This window comes from Sphaeramia orbicularis, chromosome 24 (genome assembly GCF_902148855.1).
Source record: "Sphaeramia orbicularis chromosome 24, fSphaOr1.1, whole genome shotgun sequence".
NCBI lineage: Eukaryota > Metazoa > Chordata > Actinopteri > Kurtiformes > Apogonidae > Sphaeramia > Sphaeramia orbicularis.
This window is the reverse complement of record NC_043979.1, coordinates 7,585,641-7,605,258: the sequence shown is the minus strand read 5'-3', so window position 1 is coordinate 7,605,258 and position 19,618 is coordinate 7,585,641. Positions and strand designations below refer to the sequence as shown.

Below are 19,618 nucleotides of genomic sequence, written 5' to 3'. Positions count from 1 at the left end.
CATGTTTCAAACAGCAAAACACAGCTGACCATCCACAGCCTGCAGAGCACAGATGGTATATGCTCCACCGCTACAGTACAGAGCTACTAACCGTATGCATGGACATGTTACGCCAGGTCACGGTGTGTCCGCCAAAAAAAACAGGAAGAAAAACAAACAGTTTGCTAGCAGAGGGGGTGTGCCCAGGAACAGCGGCTGCAGATTATGTGATCAACTCAGTGCTATGACTGAACACCGGCCCCCAAAAATAAATAAATAAATAAAATATTAACTACATATTTAAAGTGAACTCCGGCCCTTGCGGCCCAAATATTATACCGGACCCCCCGGGAATTGTCCCGGTCCTCCGATTAGCCAGTCCGGGCCTGGTTTGTTCCATCTTTGCTATTGAAAACTTTTGGTATAGGGGTTTGATGAGGATGATAAGAAAAAATGTCTGTATATCCTGTGACTGAGGGCGAGCAAAGCAATCAAAGCTAACAACAGACTCATCTTCATCTGTCTCATTTCTGACTAGTGGTTCAGGGTTGTGCTGCTGAGCTGCTCCTCTGTCATCAGTAGACTCTGCTCTCCCTTTCACACTTCCTCCAGTTTCCCTAGACTCGCCTGCACCTTTATCACAATAAAAAATAATATCTACAGACATTTTGACTTACTTAACCAATTAAGATATTTACATCGGCAAAATATGCAGGCTTATTTGATATTACTTTATGCTATTGCCTTTCGATTGTGGGCTTTGTGTATTTACTGTCTCACTTTTAATAATAAAAATTAAATAGGTCAGTACTATCGTTTTGGGTCTAGAAAGTGGTTTACAGGAACTAATGCTTGCTTGTTCACACAATCTGTTCCAACAGCTCACCTTTTCCTTCCATACTGACAGGAGCAATCCCCCTCATCACTGCTGGCTCCTGGCTTGCTTCCGACACTAAAGCACATTTTAAAATGGTCATAATTCTCAGCACAAATCTTCTATTTTGCAAAACCTTCGTGTCAGTTTCATTCATGTAGTGCTGAATCATCTAGCATCTCAGAGCACCTTTCATATTGAAATGGCCTACACCATACTCTTCATTGTAGCCTATTTATTCTAATAATATTCACTGTATGAGCAGTCCTACCTGCCCACTCTGGACTTGTGGGCTCATGGCTGGTGTCTGGTGCTGGATCTGCTTTCTGATTCTGAGGAGCTACAAGACAAAGTTTTCCAGTTATGTGGCGTCGCATCATGCTATTATTTAAATTGCATAATATTATGTTACATGCCACAATGCCACACAATTTACTGACTCGGTAATTAACTAGCTTGAAAGGTGGTTTACCCGTTTCATCATCCTCATTAGTTGTTTCCAACAGGGAGGTCGTTTTTGTGAAAAAGTTGCCGATTTTGTCACATTTGGCTGCGTTTGCTTCAAGAGCATTCCTCTTTCTTATTCTTGCCTTCTCCACACCACCCTTGCTCTTTCTATTATCCATGTTTCAAACAGCAAACATAGCTGACCATCGACAGTCTACAGAGCAGAGATCGTATATGCTCCACAGCTACAGTATAGAGCTACTAACCGTATGCAAGGACATATTACGTCACGGTGCGTCTGCGTCTGCTTGCTAGTAGAGGGGGTGGCGGCCCAGGAGCAGCAGTTGCACTTTATGTGATCAAACCCGTGCTATGACTGACACCCCCCCCAAAAAAAGAATAAAAATTATATATATATATATATATATATATATATATATATATATATATATATATATATATATGTATATATATAAAAACATACCTAAACTGGCCATGTCCCGTACATAACCATGCTTCAAATTTTCATAACTTTTGAATACTAGAGCAACTATATTTCACTGGAAGAAAGTGTTTAGTAACTGCTTTAATCTTCACAAGAAGAAATCATAGCACAAAGAACAATTCAGTGATTCTTATCCATCTTTAAAAAGAGTGTCCCGTACATAACTTTTTGCCAGTGTGAGTTATGTACCTTAATATATTTAAGCTAATCTTGACATTCTGATTTGCTGATTTGAACTGATGGCCTTGATGGGCATTTCATGACCCATCTCATTAGTGTAGACCCAATTTTACCCAGGATGTGTGGAATATAAGTGATGTTTTAAGCTTCATATCCATGGTACCTGAAAAGTGGATTTTTTTTGCTGGGAATTTCGCATCATGCATAAAAAACTTTTTTTCACTTCTTTTTTTCTCTGACTAGAACATAACCCTAACCTAACCCTACATTTCAGGTATTTGGAAGTTTGTTCTTTAGTTATTGTTGACACTTTGTCATGTTTTTCTGTTTCACACAAATAATACAACCCCCTTTCCACCATGCAATAGCAAATGACATTTACAAAGCATGGTTTAATCATGTTTTACCCATTTCAGGAAGTAACAAGTTCAAAATGATGATCATGGAGGCAAAATAAACAAGTGTCTCGTACGTAACCTCCATGTCCCGTACATAACCCAGTGGCGGCTGCTTGTCCTTCAGACAGGGGAAGCTCATTGTCAGCTTACATAAAAAAAAAATTGTCAAGATATTTAAAAATACATTTGGCCCTCCGTTCCTTTTTAAGAAAATGGTCAGTGATCTTATCGTACCAAGTAGGCGTGTTTTCCAGGGACTGGACCAGTGTCCTCTCAATGTCCAGCAGAGCTAGGCTGCTTAGATTGCCTTGGCCCATTGTGTTGCAACCAGGCCCGGACTGGCTAATCGGGAGGACCGGGACAATTCCCGGTGGGCCGGTATAATATTTGGGCCGCGAGGGCCGGAGTTCACTTTAAATATGTATTTAATATTTTATTTATTTATTTATTTATTTTGGGGGGGCCGGTGTTCAGTCATAGCACTGAGTTGATCACGTAATCTGCAGCCGCTGTTCCTGGGCCACACCCCCTCTGCTAGCAAACTGTTTGTTTTCTTCCTGTTTTTTTTGCGGACACACCGTGACCTAGCGTAACATGTCCTTGCATACGGTTAGTAGCTCTGTACTGTAGCTGTGGAGCATATACCATCTGTGCTCGGCAGGCTGTGGATGGTCAGCTGTGTTTGCTGTTTGAAACATGGATAATAGAAAGAGCAAAGGTGGTGTAGAGAAGACAAGAATTAAAAAGAGGAAAGCTCTGGAAGCAAGTGCAGCCAAATGTGACAAAATCGGCAACTTTTTCACAAAAACGACCTCCCGTTTGGAACCTAATAAGGACGACGAACCGGGTAAACCACCTTTCAAGTTAGTTAATTATCGAGTCAATGAATTGGTGGCATTGTGGCGTGTAACATAACGTTATGTCATTTAAATAATAGTATGATACGACGCCCCATAACTGGGAAACTTTGTCTTGTAGCTCCTCAGAGTCAGAAAGAACATCCAGCAGCAGACACCAGCCATGAGCCCACAAGTCCAGAGTGGGCAGGTAGGACTGCTCAGAGAGGGAAGATTATTAATAAATAGGCTCCAATGAAGAGTATGGTGTAGGCCTGTTCAGTATGAAAGGTGCTCTGAGATGCTCCAGGATTCAGCACTACATGAATGAAACTGACACCAAGGCTTTGCAAAATAGAAGATTTGTGCTGAGAATTATGACCATTTTTAAACTGTGCTTTAGTGTCAGAAGCAGAGCCAGGAGCAAGTAGTGATGAGGGGATTGTTCCTGTCAGGATGGAAGGAAAAGGTGAGCTGTTGGAACAGACTGTGTGAACAAGCATTAGTTCTCCTAAAACCACTTTCTAGACCCAAATGATAGTCCTGACCTATTTTATTTTTTATTATTAAAAGTGAGACAGTAAATACACAAAGCCCACAACTGAAAGGCAATAGCATAAAGTAATATCAAATAAGCCTGCATATTTTGCCAATGTAAATATCTTAATTAGTTCAGTAAGTCAAAATGTCTGTAGATATTATTTTTTATTGTGATACAGGTGCAGGCGAGTCTAGGGAAACTGGAGGAAGTGTGAAAGGGAGAGCAGAGTCTACTGATGACAGAGGAGCAGCTCAGCAGCACAACCCTGAACCACTAGTCAGAAATGACACAGATGAAGATGAGTCTGTTGTTAGCTTTGATTGCTTTGCTCGCCCTCAGTCACAGGATACACATATTTTTTTCTTATCATCCTCATCAAACCCCTAATATCACTATACCAAAAGTTTTCAATAGCATCGATGGAACAAACCGCAAGTAAGTTGTGATGGAAATCTTTTGTTGCAGAGGATACAAAAATAATAGTTATTAGAAAGTGCAGCAAGCTTTATTTATTTATTTATTTTTTTTAATTTTTAATATTTTTATACTTTCATTTCATTTCAAACATTTTAAAGGTTTGAAAAATGTTAAGACTTATAAGAACAAAAATATAGATTCTGTTATTGTTGTGTTGTGAGGAATAATAATGTTGGAGATGTCGATGTGCACTCACTTTTGAAATAAATCCACATTGTGAAGCAACCTTTACTTGCGCTGAATTGGAAATATTTTAGAAAATACACTGAATTAGAAGGCTTTGTAGAACAGTGTGTAGACCTAACATGTCAGGTTATAATTGCATGATTTTAATAATAATTGGTCGTGATCTAAAGTGGGCCGGTCTGAGGTATGAAACTCCAGGGCTGAAAATGAGTCTCAGTCCGGCCCTGGTTGCAAGTGTAAGACTTCAGCCTTTTTAAACAAGAGAAGCTCCTTTCACTCCGACCTAGCCAACAGTATGATTGATTTAACTGTCTACAAAATGATATTAAACTCGAACAAGAAATGATAAAATTATGTAACTGAAAGAAGAAAACGTTGAAATCATGTTAAATTGAAACAAGGAAGTCCAATGAGTGTGTTTTATTTACAGTGCAAGAAATGAACGAGTAATTTTGTAGTGGTTTCTCTCTCCATTTCACAGCAGAATGCACGACGGTATTAAACTGAACTGTGTCAGTGAAGGAGTAGATCTGAAAATAGCTGTCAATCAAACGGGATTCAGCCTTTCGACTGATCCTCCAATCAGCATGTGGGATTCTGGCGTCCAGCCTGGCCGAGCTCCGCCCACAGCTCCATTCACCCCCAGAGACACCCGGCGTCCGGGGGCGGGACAACATCATGCCATTTATCCAATTACCGTCCAGTTTTGAGGCAATGAAAAAAACTGTTCCACTCGGTCCCATTGAAGCCCATAGACGCCTGGTGTCTATGGGCAAATGCACTGAGCAGAGATCGTATGGGAAAACAGCGCAACGGGAATGTATGAGAAGTGAAAAGCATCGCGTCCGTTGGTTTGTGATAAAGCTGATTCTGAACGAACTCATCTGTGAGATGAACGTGTTCTAACACATTTGTAGTCAATGAAATGTCAACACAATCATACATATTTAACCATTTAATTTTCGTAATTTTAGGGGAAGTCGGGCTTCCCTTGCAGTCTATGAGAAATTGCCACTGACATAACCCCTACTGTACACTGAATTTTTGAACATTCTCAGCCTTGATAGAAGACCAGTGATTCATGCCCTTAGTTTGACAGTGTTACATGTCTACTCATTGTAAAGGAGCTGTTTGGTGGCATTACCTGGTGATTTGGGGAAATGAGGACTAATGGAACCATATCCTGAAAATCCTATTGGATGTTAAGAATGCACCAGGTTCAAAATCGCACACTAAAATCCATTCAGATTGATTTAATGTACCTCAGCTGACTTACGCTTGGGCAAACCTGTCAACTGGAGCCCATTTTTTTGATGAGAATTACATTTTTATCATCATTCACCTTATTTTTGTTGTGTGTGTCCCGTACATAACCACAGTGTTGTCATGGTTTTCTAATTGCTGTTATTTCATAATAAAGCATAGTATTTGAAAACGGTTTTCAGTTTTTTCTTCCTTAGGTTCCTCTCTTAGGGATCAGCTGAGTTTTGAGCAATTTCACTATGGTAAAAATTTTGGCCCTCTGGTTGACAAAAGTTGCGAGTATTCTTGAAACACCCCAAATGTAAATGTAGTGCTCCCGTCAGTAATCTTGTCAATGAGGGAGAGCTGTTGGGTTCTTTTAATATCCAATTTATTTAAACCCTGATTAACTCAGTTTTAATATTATCTTTGATCCCTTTAAATAAAAACACACATCAGCATTTTAAATCCAAAATATTATGAAATCAACCTTTTTTTTTTTTTTTACCTTTTAAAGATTTTAACCAAATGTACCCTCCATATAATAGAAAATAGAGTAATAAATTCACACAAACTACAGGATTTAGAAAAATCATTCTCAATTATTTAGTGGAGGATTTAGTACAAATGATTAGTGCAACATACAATACAAATAAAACATAGAAATGCTCTCTTTAAATCCTTAAATTGAAATTCCTCTCTTCTTTCAGGAAAATGCAAAATTATACATTAACTCTATGGCATGAGTACCAGAAAATACCCTTTTTCTAACAGAATTAGGCAAAACGCAGGAATATTAATTCTTCAGGATTACATTCAATAGTAATTAGTGGGCCCACATACGCACACACTTAAAGCAGTCCCCCAAAGCTGGCAAAACTAATGTAAAATAAATAAAACATTGCAGTCAAATAGTGCGTCAAATAGTGCCACTATGGGGCTCTGACCATATGCGTCGATGTCTGACTATTTGGGATGAGACTGTGTTGGTATGTAATGTAATAGTGTGTGTTTGCGTTAAAGTCAAATGAAGAACTCTACAACTCACAACTACTAATGTTGCTGTGAGCTTTCTAGTCCTGTGATCTGAAAATTAAAGTGAAGATGAGAGAGTAAAATTCAGAAGTGATCTGAACATGGTGGAACATTTTAAATCCTGTGTGGGCTCATTAAAGCCCTAAAGGCTGTGTTCTGTCAGGAGTTTAATTGCACTCATAGCAACTATTACACTTTTTTTATGTAGCTTTTGTCATATTAATCATTAATAATGTAGCAACATAGTTTTGAATGACAGGGTCCCTGCTATTGCATGGTAAAATATAAAATTTAATAATGAAATCAACTTAAGGCTTCCCAAATGTCAGGCCCAGACTGGCTAATCGGGAGGACCAGGACAATTCCCGGTGGGCCGGTATAATATTTAGGCCGCGAGGGCCAGAGTTCACTTTAAAAAAAAAAAAAAAAAAGAATTAAATTAAATTAAAAATATATATATATGTATGTAGGTATGTGCACTGTCAGATTTTGGAGATGTGCAGAAAGGTATTTCCAGCATGGGCTTCCTAAATTCCTTCTTTACAGTGATATTTTGGTAACTCTTCATCAGTAGGAAGAGTATTTGGCGTGAACTATGAAGTCAATATCAAACCCTGCTTGGATGGAAAAGGCATGTTCCACACTGAAGTGGTTATATACGGGACATTCCTTATGTGCAATGTTTCAACACTTACTACTGGCCTATTTCTAAGATGACAAGTTTCACATTTGGTTGTTTACCTTCCTCTGTGGTAAAGGACTGTAACTGATGTATTTTTGGCCTTGCCTCTCTGTTTTTATTTCAAGATATCACTTTGAAATTAAGTGAAAATTTTGGTTATGTAAAGGACAGGTGAGAACGTCCTCAACAGAGGCACACCAATCACAAACAAGTTGGTTACTTGATGGCTGAACTAGTTATTCTCGATAAAAGATGAGTATTGAAGGAAATTGACATAAAAACCCATAAAAGCCTCTATTTCTTATCATCTGAGGGACAAAAGATTTAGAGGGTCAAAAACCTGAGCAGCGGTTACGAAAACAGGTTTTTGAAAAACTGCTGTCATGATGTTAAGATCCATAAAATGTAGACCTAAATTGTTCTATCACTGAGGTAATATCATAGAGTATTCAAAATCATTCAATATGTAAGCAATTGTTTGGCTTTTTAAACAGGGCAAAGGGTTGAAAATTGTAATTACCCTTTGGTTGACACAAAACAGGCAAAAACGGGTTATGTACAAATGGAGTTGAAGAGGGAAATGTAGGGATTACTGACCGAATTTTCAGGCGTGCACATTGTAGACAATGTCCAACACACCAGGTAAACAGTTCAGAACATGTCTATTACTGTACATTTATGAGATTCACCATGGTTACAAGGAGTTTTTCCAAAATTGCAAGTATTCTTGAAACACCCTATTTCCGTGCATCTGGATCATTTCAGTGCACTGTTCCCATTAGTGCTGGCATATCCCAGCACAGTTTTTCCAGCGTACTATCTCCAGTAGCGCATGCAAAATCCTCATTTAAATAGGGTGGTCTCCAAGACTTTGCACCTGTTGTAATTTGCAAGAAATCGTAGTAAATCATCCGCAAACTGCAGTTAAGCCCCACACGCAAAATTCTAGATTGCGCGCTGTTATGGAAAAATAATACTCTACTAATTCGTCTTCAATAAAGAAGGGTCAGTTCAAGCGTTCAGTGTCAAAAGAAATCACTTTATTTGGAGCTCCAAGAAAGAGATACCTCTCAGACAAAAGGCTGAGACAGTCTGAACCCAAAAATACAAATCACAATGTAGTCTTCTGTCTCCCATGAGAAAATTATGATGTGTTGAAAGTGTTTTGGTTAGTGCCAGGAACTTAGAGATAAGACCCCTGTGAGAAATCATTTCAATCCTCCTCAGGTGTCGGCCTGGCCTTCTACTCTGGACACAACACAGAAGAGGTCAAAATATCTGAAACAGAGTTAGAAGCCCATATGATATACAAAATACATGCATATATATATATATGGATATATATGGATATAAGTAATTTAGCCATTACAGCATGCAAATTAGTACATGAAAAATGGGATCTTAGTAGATCCAGCCCTCTGTTGTTAAACTCGAACCAAAATGAAGTTATTGTGCTCTGCCTAAAAACTGTTAGGAATGCAGTGTCTACAGAAGTAGTGGCCATGGATGGTGTTACCCTGGAGCCCAAAACCACCGTGAGGAATCTAGGCATTATTTTTGATCAGGATCTATCATTTAACTCACACATAAAACAGATATCTACAACTGCCTTTTTTCATCCGTGTAATATTGCTAAAATCAGGCGTATTTTAGCAGAATGATACAGAAAAATTAATCCATGCTTTTATTACATCCATATAGTTGTGATTAGAGGTCGACCGATTATCGGCCGGGCCGATTATCGGCACCGATATTTGGAAATTTAACGTATATCGGTATCGGCCTTTTTTTAATCCGACAGGCCGATATTAAGAAATCAATTTAAAACTGGGTTATTTAGGCTCAGATGCAGCCGCGCCTCTCTCTCTCCTGCCTACTGTCTCCTGCACTATCCACCCCGCGCCCTCTGATTGGTTGATGCGGAAGCTGTCCACACACACAGACTGGGACTGACTTGGGATGAGACTGTGTTCTACATACATTTTTCCCCATTACTAATACATAGTCTGCAGAGCGTTTAGAGTCAGATTGATGAACTAATGTTATGGTAAAAGCTCATCAGACTCCTCCTTAGTGTGCTTCCCTAAAACAAGTGAACTGACTTTTTTACGCGCTCTCTCTTAATCACACACACATGCTTTTCTATCACGAACTGTTTTCATCTCCATATTATCAGCAGTCTTCTTTTAAAGCTGCAGTATGTAGGAATTATGTTGTAAGTAATTGTAAAATTGCCTTGACTGTCACCAGACATCAAGGAATCATGTTCATTTCAAATACTGATCTCACTGACAGTAGTAGTCCAGCCAGAATATTTGCATTTGAAAAGCTCAGTGTCAGCCCCGAAATGATGTTTATGTTGTCATTGTGTGTTTTGGTCTGATGCTCTGCCCATCACCTGTCTGCCAGTCACAGAGTCAGAAGCCTTTCAGCATCCAGGTTGCCAGTTCCCAGTGGGCTGCAGCTGGAACATTTCTGATCACAAATGTCTGACGTTATTAAACCTAAAAGGACTCTTATTATTCCCAAATACATCGCGACAAAGTGAAAAATAAAACAAGGAGATGTATAGGAGATGATTTAGAACCATGGAGACGGCTGAAAGAGCAGAAGGATTTGAAGACCGACGCCGGCCCTGCCTTAGTCTGACCACCGGTAAGAGCCACTGAGAGCCGGGGTCGCGGCCTCTTCACCCGGTCCCTTCTCCCGGGGCTGGGCAGCAGTCTCTTCTCCTGGCCCCGGTGAGGAGACTGCCAGTCCGGGACTGGTGAACAGACCGGGTACCGGTGTAGGACTTGTCTCTTGCCATGGTAGCTCCTTGTAGTTCAGTGTTTTCTGTGGAAGTGACCTGTTCATTTAGTGGTGTGTAATCCGAACGGGGCGTGTGTGTGTGTGTTCGGTCCATGGTTCGGTTGTGGGGGTGGCTCGGTAGCTCGGCGTCCGTGGTTCAGTGGTGAGGGGGGTCGGTAGTCCGGTGTCCGTGGTTTGGTGGGGGGGTGGGGGGGTTCGGTAGTTCGGCGTCCGTGGTTCGGTCGGGGGGGAGGGGGGTTCGGTAGTCCGGTGTCCGTGGTTCGGTGGTGGTGGGTGGTTGGGGGGGTCGGCAGTTCAGCGTCCGTGGTTCAGTGGTGGTGGTGGTGGTGGGTTAGAGCGATCGTGCGGCTTGTAGTAAAAGTGAAACCTAATGCTCATTTCCCTTTTCTCTATCTCCTGAATCTTCGCAAACTTTCATTTGAGTGTGCAGGACGTTTGTCCTGGCCTGTTATATATTAGACTTATGTAGAATAAGTCTGGTGATAATTTTTTTGTATGAAATTTATGGTGTGGTGGCAAGGATTAGTGGAAACACTAGTAGTAGATGCTTATGCGGGATCTGGCAACCCCTAGCCTGGGGGGAGGAGGAGAGGATACCACGTTCTACAGTATTTTGAATGTGATTGCAGTACCAGTTTTGGCCACAATCCTACTTACTGCAGCTTTAAGCTTCAACTCAATCGTCCTCTTGTGTCTTCTTGGTGAGAACAACAGACTTTTACATCCACAGTTTAACTGGTGAAGTTAAATCTTATCAGGAAATCCCATCACTGTTCATGTGCTGACTGCAGACTCTGTTAGCTTTTCCGTTAGCTTTAGCGTTAGCGTTAGCGATTGCGTTAGCACAGTCTCAAACAGTCTCTGAACTCCTCGTAGATATTCAGCCATTATCTCCCAGGTGCAGCTTTCACTCCCGACACTGGCTGTCGTGCTTACAATCACAGGATACACTCTACACAGTAGTTAGTGCTCTGCAAACTTATAAAACAATTCAGATAATCTCTGCATCACTTCAGCGTTCACCCGTTTCCTCCATTGATCGGTCCATACTCTTAACTGTCTGTGCGGAAACACCTGCTACGTTACTCTGCAGAATGTTAAAATGAACCACATAAATACTAGTTCTGACAGCATATTCCAGTAACATATGGCTTCTTACACAAATAAATAAAAACAATACAAACCTCTTACTCTTAATGAACTAATAGCGCTGTATTATTAATTAAACACTACACTTTAAACAAAGCTTTTTTTAAACAAGCTTTTTAAACATTTTTAAATCTTATTTAAACTAAACCATATTTAAATGATTTCAATGGTATTTATATCACAATGTGTTTATTTATGATGTTTTAATGGGGTTACATAAAGTTGGAGGAATTTTGTCATAGTAGGTATGGCATGACTCATTCTTTCATGTATTTTTCATTTTAAAGGTGGGGGGGGTTAGACTGACTGTCAGGTGCACATAATTTTGTCACACTGTAGCCTAATGTCGGTGCATATTTTTAATCACAGTCATCTGGAGTGGAAAAGTGTCCCATAAGGTGTGTGTGTGTGTGTGTGTGTGTGTGTGTGTACGGGGGCACATATGTGTCAATTTTTTTTTTTTTCTGTCACTCCAAAAATGTTCACACAAGGGTGAAAAATGTGTTCTCTGCATCTCGTTTCATCATTTCGATGTCTCCTAACCACAGCCATGTGTGCACAATTACGCATCCAAACCGTTTGCACCTCCTTTTGAGTTGTGTTAAATATAGATGCAGTTTCTGTGAGCAAAATTGCTTTCGGGTTTGATAAATTACTTTGTCTGTCCTAAATTAATATATTTACATTTTCTCCTCCCATCACACGCACAATTGTGTGTAAATGCCCCATTTTGCATATTCATTGTGGCAAATGTACCAACTGGATGCAGATGCGCTATTTTGTACCTTTTGAAAGACGCAACCCGCAGTGCACACTTTGTAAATCAGTTTGTACATTTTTTTGTGAGTGCAATGAGTTTGCACACGTTTTAATACCTAACCTTTAGTAGATCCGGCCCAGAAAGTTGTTGGTCATCCACTATTTAATATCTTTAATGCACTTGTAACCCACATCATGCGATATGATATAATATAATATGATAAGAACTAATGCACTAAATTGTCATTAAGTTATGTTTCTGATAGTTATATTTTCCTGTTATTAGTAAACGGATATTGTTCAGTAGCCAAAGACTTAACTTCCTCGGAAATTGATTGACACACAGCTCCTGACCTATGAGCTGTTGTAAATCGGCGCACTGTTTCGACCCTTTTCTCTGGAACCTTCCATTATTGTCAGTTCCTCCTCCTTTCACTGGGAGCTCTTAAACTCAGCAGTACGGACTAAGAAGGAGAAAAGAGCGAGAAATAAAAGGAGAGAAAAGGAAAAATAAGGTGAAATCTACCAGTCAGCACGACCTGTAAGATTGGCGTCGGCAGTGAGACAACTCCTTTTTTAGAGTCTTATCAAGCGCTTTGCTGGATTTTCCCCCATTTTGAAGTTAAAACTTCACCGTGACCCGCGGGAAGTTGAAGAAATCCAAGGCTTTGAAGCAGCGCGATTTTGTGCCTCCGCTTTGTCCGCTATGCAGGTTGTTTATATACATATATATATATATATATATATATATATATATATATATTTATATATGTACACACACACTGTAACAAATTACTGTAAATAAACCGGTAAATTTTGTACGGTATTATGCTGTTATTTGTAAATACAGTATAAAGCTGTAAATAATGAGGTCTTTAAGGAGGAAATTTAAAACAGTAAGCTACTGTAAAATTTGACAGTATTCTACAGTATTTTCTTCAGTTCCTCCACTGCTGTCTTCCCAGAACTGGTCTGAACAAAGTCATCTGGCATCAAGTCCCACCAGCTCATTTAGAAAAAGATTCAATCTAACGAATGTTAACTATAGACTGGCTGCATCAAAGGTTAGTGGTTCTTTTACAAAACAGAAGGAAAAAATAAATACAGAAAAAACAACTATTTTCCCCCGGACCATCCAGCAGTGGAACAGAGGCCAACTGATGCTTTCATCCTTCTGTACCTACACTGCCATCGCTCCATCCTGCTCCAGTTGGTCATTTATCAGGTAAATGTGATTTTATCAGTGGAATCGTCACCATGCTGTGGCATTTTGGGTTCATTAAACATTAAGTTACCTCCATAAACTGCCTTCACACCGGATGCAACTTGCGTGGTGTAACAGGCGGTGTAATACTGCTTCATATTTGGAGGTGTTAGCCTTATGTAGCAAACATGCAGCTAATTTAAGTTGAAGCATACTAGCTAGCTGCGAAGTGGACACAGTTAAACTAAACAGCGTGTCAATTTATGTGGTTTTCGCTGCCCCAGGGTTACATTTCTAAGACATTAAATCTGTAAAGTGGAATTTACTAACTTGGACATCCATATTAACTGATTTAATTAACCATTGTTTTAATAACAGTAAGTGACTAAGGCTAATTTTTCCCTCTTTGTTGGGCAGTTTGTATAGGATGTAACATTATTGAATGTCTATATGATTTATAGCTCTATAAACACAGTGTCATTCATAACTGATATACCATTGTCCAAATGTCTTCCACTGCAGCTGATACTGAGCTCATCCTGACCCTCCGGCCAGTCCCAGACTAATACTGCTGGGAAGTGTCTGTATGTATGTGTTTATGTGTGTATGTGTGTCAGTCTGTCTGTCTGTCTGTCTGTCTGTCTGTCATTCAGTCTGTCTATTAGCTGTCTGTCTATATCTGTGTAATAAAATAATTGCTGTTGCCCTTCCATGACAGTGTAAGACAAGAATAGCCGTAAGTGGTAGCAGTATAACTTATGATACCAAATTTAAATAAAGTACCAAAAAAGTATAGAATAAATGTATCACTCAGAATTTTGGGTTCATCGTAACCAATTTTCATACCTTACAGTGACTACATAGGTTCTTGGTAAACAATATATCTGATCCTGTTTTGGGACATAACCTCATTCTTGTCTCCATCAGTTGCAGGTGATGAAGTCACATCTGGAAGTTGGATGATGAGCATTGAAAGCCATGTTGTCTGTGAAGGCCTCCAACCAAGCTTCATCACAATGCTTGCTGCTGTTGCAGTGAATTTAATAAAAGCTCAGTGTTATAAGGTCATCTCTAGTTTGAGCTTTTTCTAGCAATGTTCATGATTTTGTATTTTAAAATGTAATGTGAAATGTTAAAATCCTAGCTTTTTGCTGCGTTATACTGTAATTATTACATTAAATACGTTTTACAGTAATATATTGTTTCTTGGAATACGGTAGTTACTGTAAAATGCAGCAAGTGTGGCTAACAGTATTTTACTGTAAAAGGAACATTATATACTGCCCAGTACCGTAATACTTTTTACAGTAAGAAACTGTAGTTGTAGATTACAGTAAAGATACTGTAGAATAACAGTAGCATGCTGGCAACTCTAGCTGCTAGTATTTTAGATTAGATTAGATTTAATTTATTGGTCCCCGTGGGGAAATTCGTCTTCACTGACTGAAACATTACAAGAAAAAGACATTACATAACATACAAGAAAAGGATAACATAACATTACAAGAAAAAGACAGCAACATTATACAACACAGACAACAACAACACTTACTGTTATTTTTATAGCAGTAAGTGTTTTATAACTGTTATTTTTATTTTACTGTTATTTAACGGTAAAATTTATTACAGTGTATATATATATATATATATATATATATATATATTATATATATATATATATATATATATATATATATATATACACACACATCTTTGAACCTCCATGGTTACTTCGTTGGATCATTCGACAGTTGATGACGAGCCAAACCCAGTAGACCAGGGGTGGCCAACCCTGGTCCTGGAGAGCCACTATCCTGCATGTTTTAGATGTATCCCTCTTCCAACACACCTGATTCAAATGAAAAGCCTGTCATCAAGCTCTGCAGAAGCCTGATAACGACCGTCAGGTGTGCTGGAAGAGGGAAACATCTAAAGCATGCAGGATAGTGACTCTCTAGGACCAGGGTTGGCCACCCCTGTAGTAGACGATCTCTGATCCTGCTACTGCACGGTGCTGTGTGGTAGGCCCACTGCAACAAAAACTCTTCTGCATCATCTTACACCAACTGCCTCTTCCCAACACACACACATTCCCCTGTAACTTTTCGACATTCAACGGAACTTTTTGACATTCAGCTGGACTCATCGGACTTTCTACATATACATGTTCAAACACACAGGAAGTGGATTTGGTGTGGGTTTTGTTTCTCTTTGGAAGCAGTTCCCTTAAGAATATGGTTTTGTGTGGAAAGTGAATGATTTCCTACAATCCATGAAATGTTTATTGAATTTACATGTGAACTGTGATTTCAGTAATTAGTAGCCTTGTGTATGTTTAGATTTAGACCGGGTGTACCCAGGTAAGAGAACTGTAACCACTGTGATTGTGAAAACGGTTGTTACTGAGAACTGTTGGTACCAAAAGAGAGAGAAGTTTTATTTAAAATTTATTTTTTTTTATTGATTTATTTTTTTATAACTTTTTCTTAAAATACAAGCCAGCATTTATAAAGTCTTTGTCAGCCTTTGTCTGAGTCTCATTCAACTTACACCTCCTGTAAAGCAGCCGTTCCTTCTGGTCCAAAATCCTAAAATTCTATGTATTAATCTCTAAGTGTATATCAGCCCTAATCTGACATCCTCATAGCATTGAGTATGCTACACACTCCTATAGTTTAGTTAGCTGATTGGCTTCATCAGGTTTAATAGATAAATATAATCAGCATAACAATTAAAGTTGACAGGGTTTCCTTATTAAGTTACCTAAAGGAAGCATGTATAAGATAAACATTATTGGTCCAAGAACCGAGCCTTGAGGAACTCCATTACTAACTGTAGTGCACTGAGGAGATTCATTATTAACATTAACAAACTGAAAATGATCTGTTAGATAGGATTTAAACCACATTAATGCCGATCCATTAATGCGAATTGATTGTTCCAATCATTGCGGAAGGATGTGATGGTCGACAGTGTCGAAAGCCACACTAAGATCTAATAAAACCAGTATAGAAACAATACCCTTATCTGTAGCAGTTAGAAGGTCATTGGTAACTTTGACCAGTGTGGTTTCTGTGCTATGATGTTCCCTAAAACCTGATTTGAAATTCTCAAATAGATAGTGGGTTTGAAGCAGGGCCGGACTGAGACTCATTTTCAGCCCTGGAGTTTCATACCTCAGACCGGCCCACTTTAGATCACGACCGATTATTATTAAAATCATACAATTATAACCTTACATGTTAGGTCTACACACTGTTCTACAAAGCCTTCTAATTCAGTGTATTTTCTAAAATATTTCCAATTCAGCGCAAGTAAAGGTTGCTTCACAATGTGGATTTATTTCAAAAGTGAGTGCACATCGACATCCCCAACATTATTATTCCTCACAACACAACAATAACAGAATCTATATTTTTGTTCTTATAAGTGTTAACATTTTCAAACCTTAAAATGTTTGAAATGAAATGAAAGTATAAAAATATTTAAAATAAAAAAAATAAATAAATAAAGCTTGCTGCACTTTCTAATAACTATTATTTTTGTATCCTCTGCAACAAAAGATTTCCATCACAACTTACTTGCAGTTTGTTCCATCGATGCTATTGAAAACTTTTGGTATAGTGATATTAGGGGTTTGATGAGGATGATAAGAAAAAAATATGTGTATCCTGTGACTGAGGGCGAGCAAAGCAATCAAAGCTAACAACAGACTCATCTTCATCTGTCTCATTTCTGACTAGTGGTTCAGGGTTGTGCTGCTGAGCTGCTCCTCTGTCATCAGTAGACTCTGCTCTCCCTTTCACACTTCCTCCAGTTTCCCTAGACTCGCCTGCACCTGTATCACAATAAAAAATAATATCTACAGACATTTTGACTTGCTGAACTAATTAAGATATTTACATTGGCAAAATATGCAGGCTTATTTGATATTACTTTATGCTATTGCCTTTCAGTTGTAGGCTTTGTGTATTTACTGTCTCACTTTTAATAATAAAAAATAAAATAGGTTAGGACTATCATTTGGGTCTAGAAAGTGGTTTTAGGAGAATTAATGCTTGTTCACACAGTCTGTTCCAACAGCTCACGTTTTCCTTCCATCCTCACAGGAACAATCCCCTCATCACTACTTGCTCCTGGCTCTGCTTCTGACACTAAAGCACAGTTTAAAAATGATCATAATTCTCAGCACAAATCTTCTATTTTGCAAAGCCTTGGTGTCAGTTTCATTCATGTAGTGCTGAATCCTGGAGCATCTCAGAGCACCTTTCATACTGAACAGGCCTACACCATACTCTTCAATGGAGCCTATTTATTAAAAATCTTCCCTCTCTGAGCAGTCCTACCTGCCCACTCTGGACTTGTGGGCTCATGGCTGGTGTCTGCTGCTGGATGTTCTTTCTGACTCTGAGGAGCTACAAGACAAAGTTTCCCAGTTATGGGGCGTCGTATCATACTATTATTTAAATGACATTACGTTATGTTACACGCCACAATGCCACACAATTCATTGACTCGATAATTAACTAGCTTGAAAGGTGGTTTACCCGGTTCGTCGTCCTTATTAGTTTCCAAACGGGAGGTTGTTTTTGTGAAAAGTTGCCGATTTTGTCACATTTGGCTGCGTTTGCTTCCAGAGCTTTCCTCTTTTTAATTCTTGTCTTCTCTACACCACCTTTGCTCTTTCTATTATCCATGTTTCATACAGCAAACACAGCTGACCATCCACAGCCTGCAGAGCACAGATGGTATATGCTCCACAGCTACAGTAACAGAGCTACTAACCAAGGACATATACGCCAGGTCACGGTGTGTCCGCAAAAAAAACAGGAAGAAAACAAACAGTTTGCTAGCAGAGGGGGTGTGGCCCAGGAACAGCGGCTGCAGATTATGTGATCAACTCAGTGCTATGACTGAACACCAGCCCCCAAAAAATAAATAAATAAATAAAATATTAAATACATATTTAAAGTGAACTCCGGCCCTTGCGGCCCAAATATTATACCGGCCCACCGGGAATTGTCCCGGTCCTCCCGATTAGCCAGTCCGGGCCTGGTTTGAAGGAAGTCACATAACTGATTAGCGACTTATTTTCTCCAGAATTTTAGAAAAGAATGGAAGGTTTGATATGGGTCGATAGTTAGTTAAAATTGCAGGGTCAAGGCAAGGCTTTTAAGAAGAGGTTTGATTACAGTTACTTTAAAGGACCGTGGTACATACCCTATTGATAATGACAGATTAATCATATCAAGGAGGTGGCTGCTAAGTAAAGGTAAAGCAGCTTTAATGAGCTTTGTTGGAACTGGGTCTAAGGGCGTTTTCACTCAGCATACTCAAGTTGATATCTGAGTACGCTTGACCCCAAAGTCCACTTAATTTTGTCCATGTAAATGCAACTGTTCCGTGCTCAAGTACCATACCCAAGACCAGTTTAGAAGGTAGTTCTGGGTACGGACTGCCTGGACTCCAGTACAGTACATTGCCATGTGAATGCGATTCATGCCCAAGACTGGAAGTGACCTAATCCCCATTCCGACAATGGAAGTGAGTTAATAACCACGAGACCATAGACGGTGCTCCTGTTGCCTCCTAAAAAAGCCTTGGATCCACACGGCACAACTCACCTTATCGACTGAACCACTCTGATATATCAGGGATAACGAAGGTCACTCTTCTTCTCTTTGCCTCAAACACGCTAACAGATAGAAAAGTATTGCCTGTGAACAGAACAGTCACTCAGTTGATGACGAAAGGGTTTGTCTTCTTCTGACTTCTTGTTGGATAACGACAGAATTCCTTCCACACTGCCACCTACTGTTTCGGCCCTCTAACACCCATTCATACTCGGGCACAGGCCGCAGTACATGCTTGTGAACGTAACATCTGCGGGAAAGGTGTGAACCTATCCAAGTATGGTGCGGACTCAAGTATGCTGTGTGACAGCACCCTTAGATGAAGAGACTACTGAAATTAGCTGACGGATCTCTATGGGAGACAAGCAATTCATAAAACCAATGGTTCAGTAGTAAACTCTGTAGTTTCTGGGTCTGAAGGATTTAAAGGTGGACTAGAATTTGTGGAGGACAGGATATCATTAATTTTATCTCTGATGAGCAAAATATTATTGACGAAGTTCATAAAATCATTGCTATGGAGGATTGCAGGATTACTAGCCTCATACGCACTTTGTCAGTCTGGCTACAATACTGAAAAGAAAACTCTGGTTGTTCTTATTATCCTATATTGATGATGAATAATAAGCTGCTCTAGCAGAACGAGGTGCATTCCTATATTTATTTAGACTGTCCTGCCA

General features: G+C 39.4%; 1 long non-coding RNA gene across 1 annotated transcript; it reads right to left on the bottom strand.

Annotated features, from left to right (window-relative positions):
• Nucleotides 1–699: 699 nt before the first annotated feature.
• Nucleotides 700–17,705, bottom strand: LOC115414598 (uncharacterized). The gene is made up of 3 exons (XR_003934677.1): nucleotides 17,652–17,705; nucleotides 17,419–17,453; nucleotides 700–897 (listed from the first exon to the last, which is right to left on the bottom strand). It is a non-coding gene; the product is annotated as an uncharacterized LOC115414598 (long non-coding RNA).
• Between the last annotated feature and the right edge of the window lie 1,913 nt (nucleotides 17,706–19,618).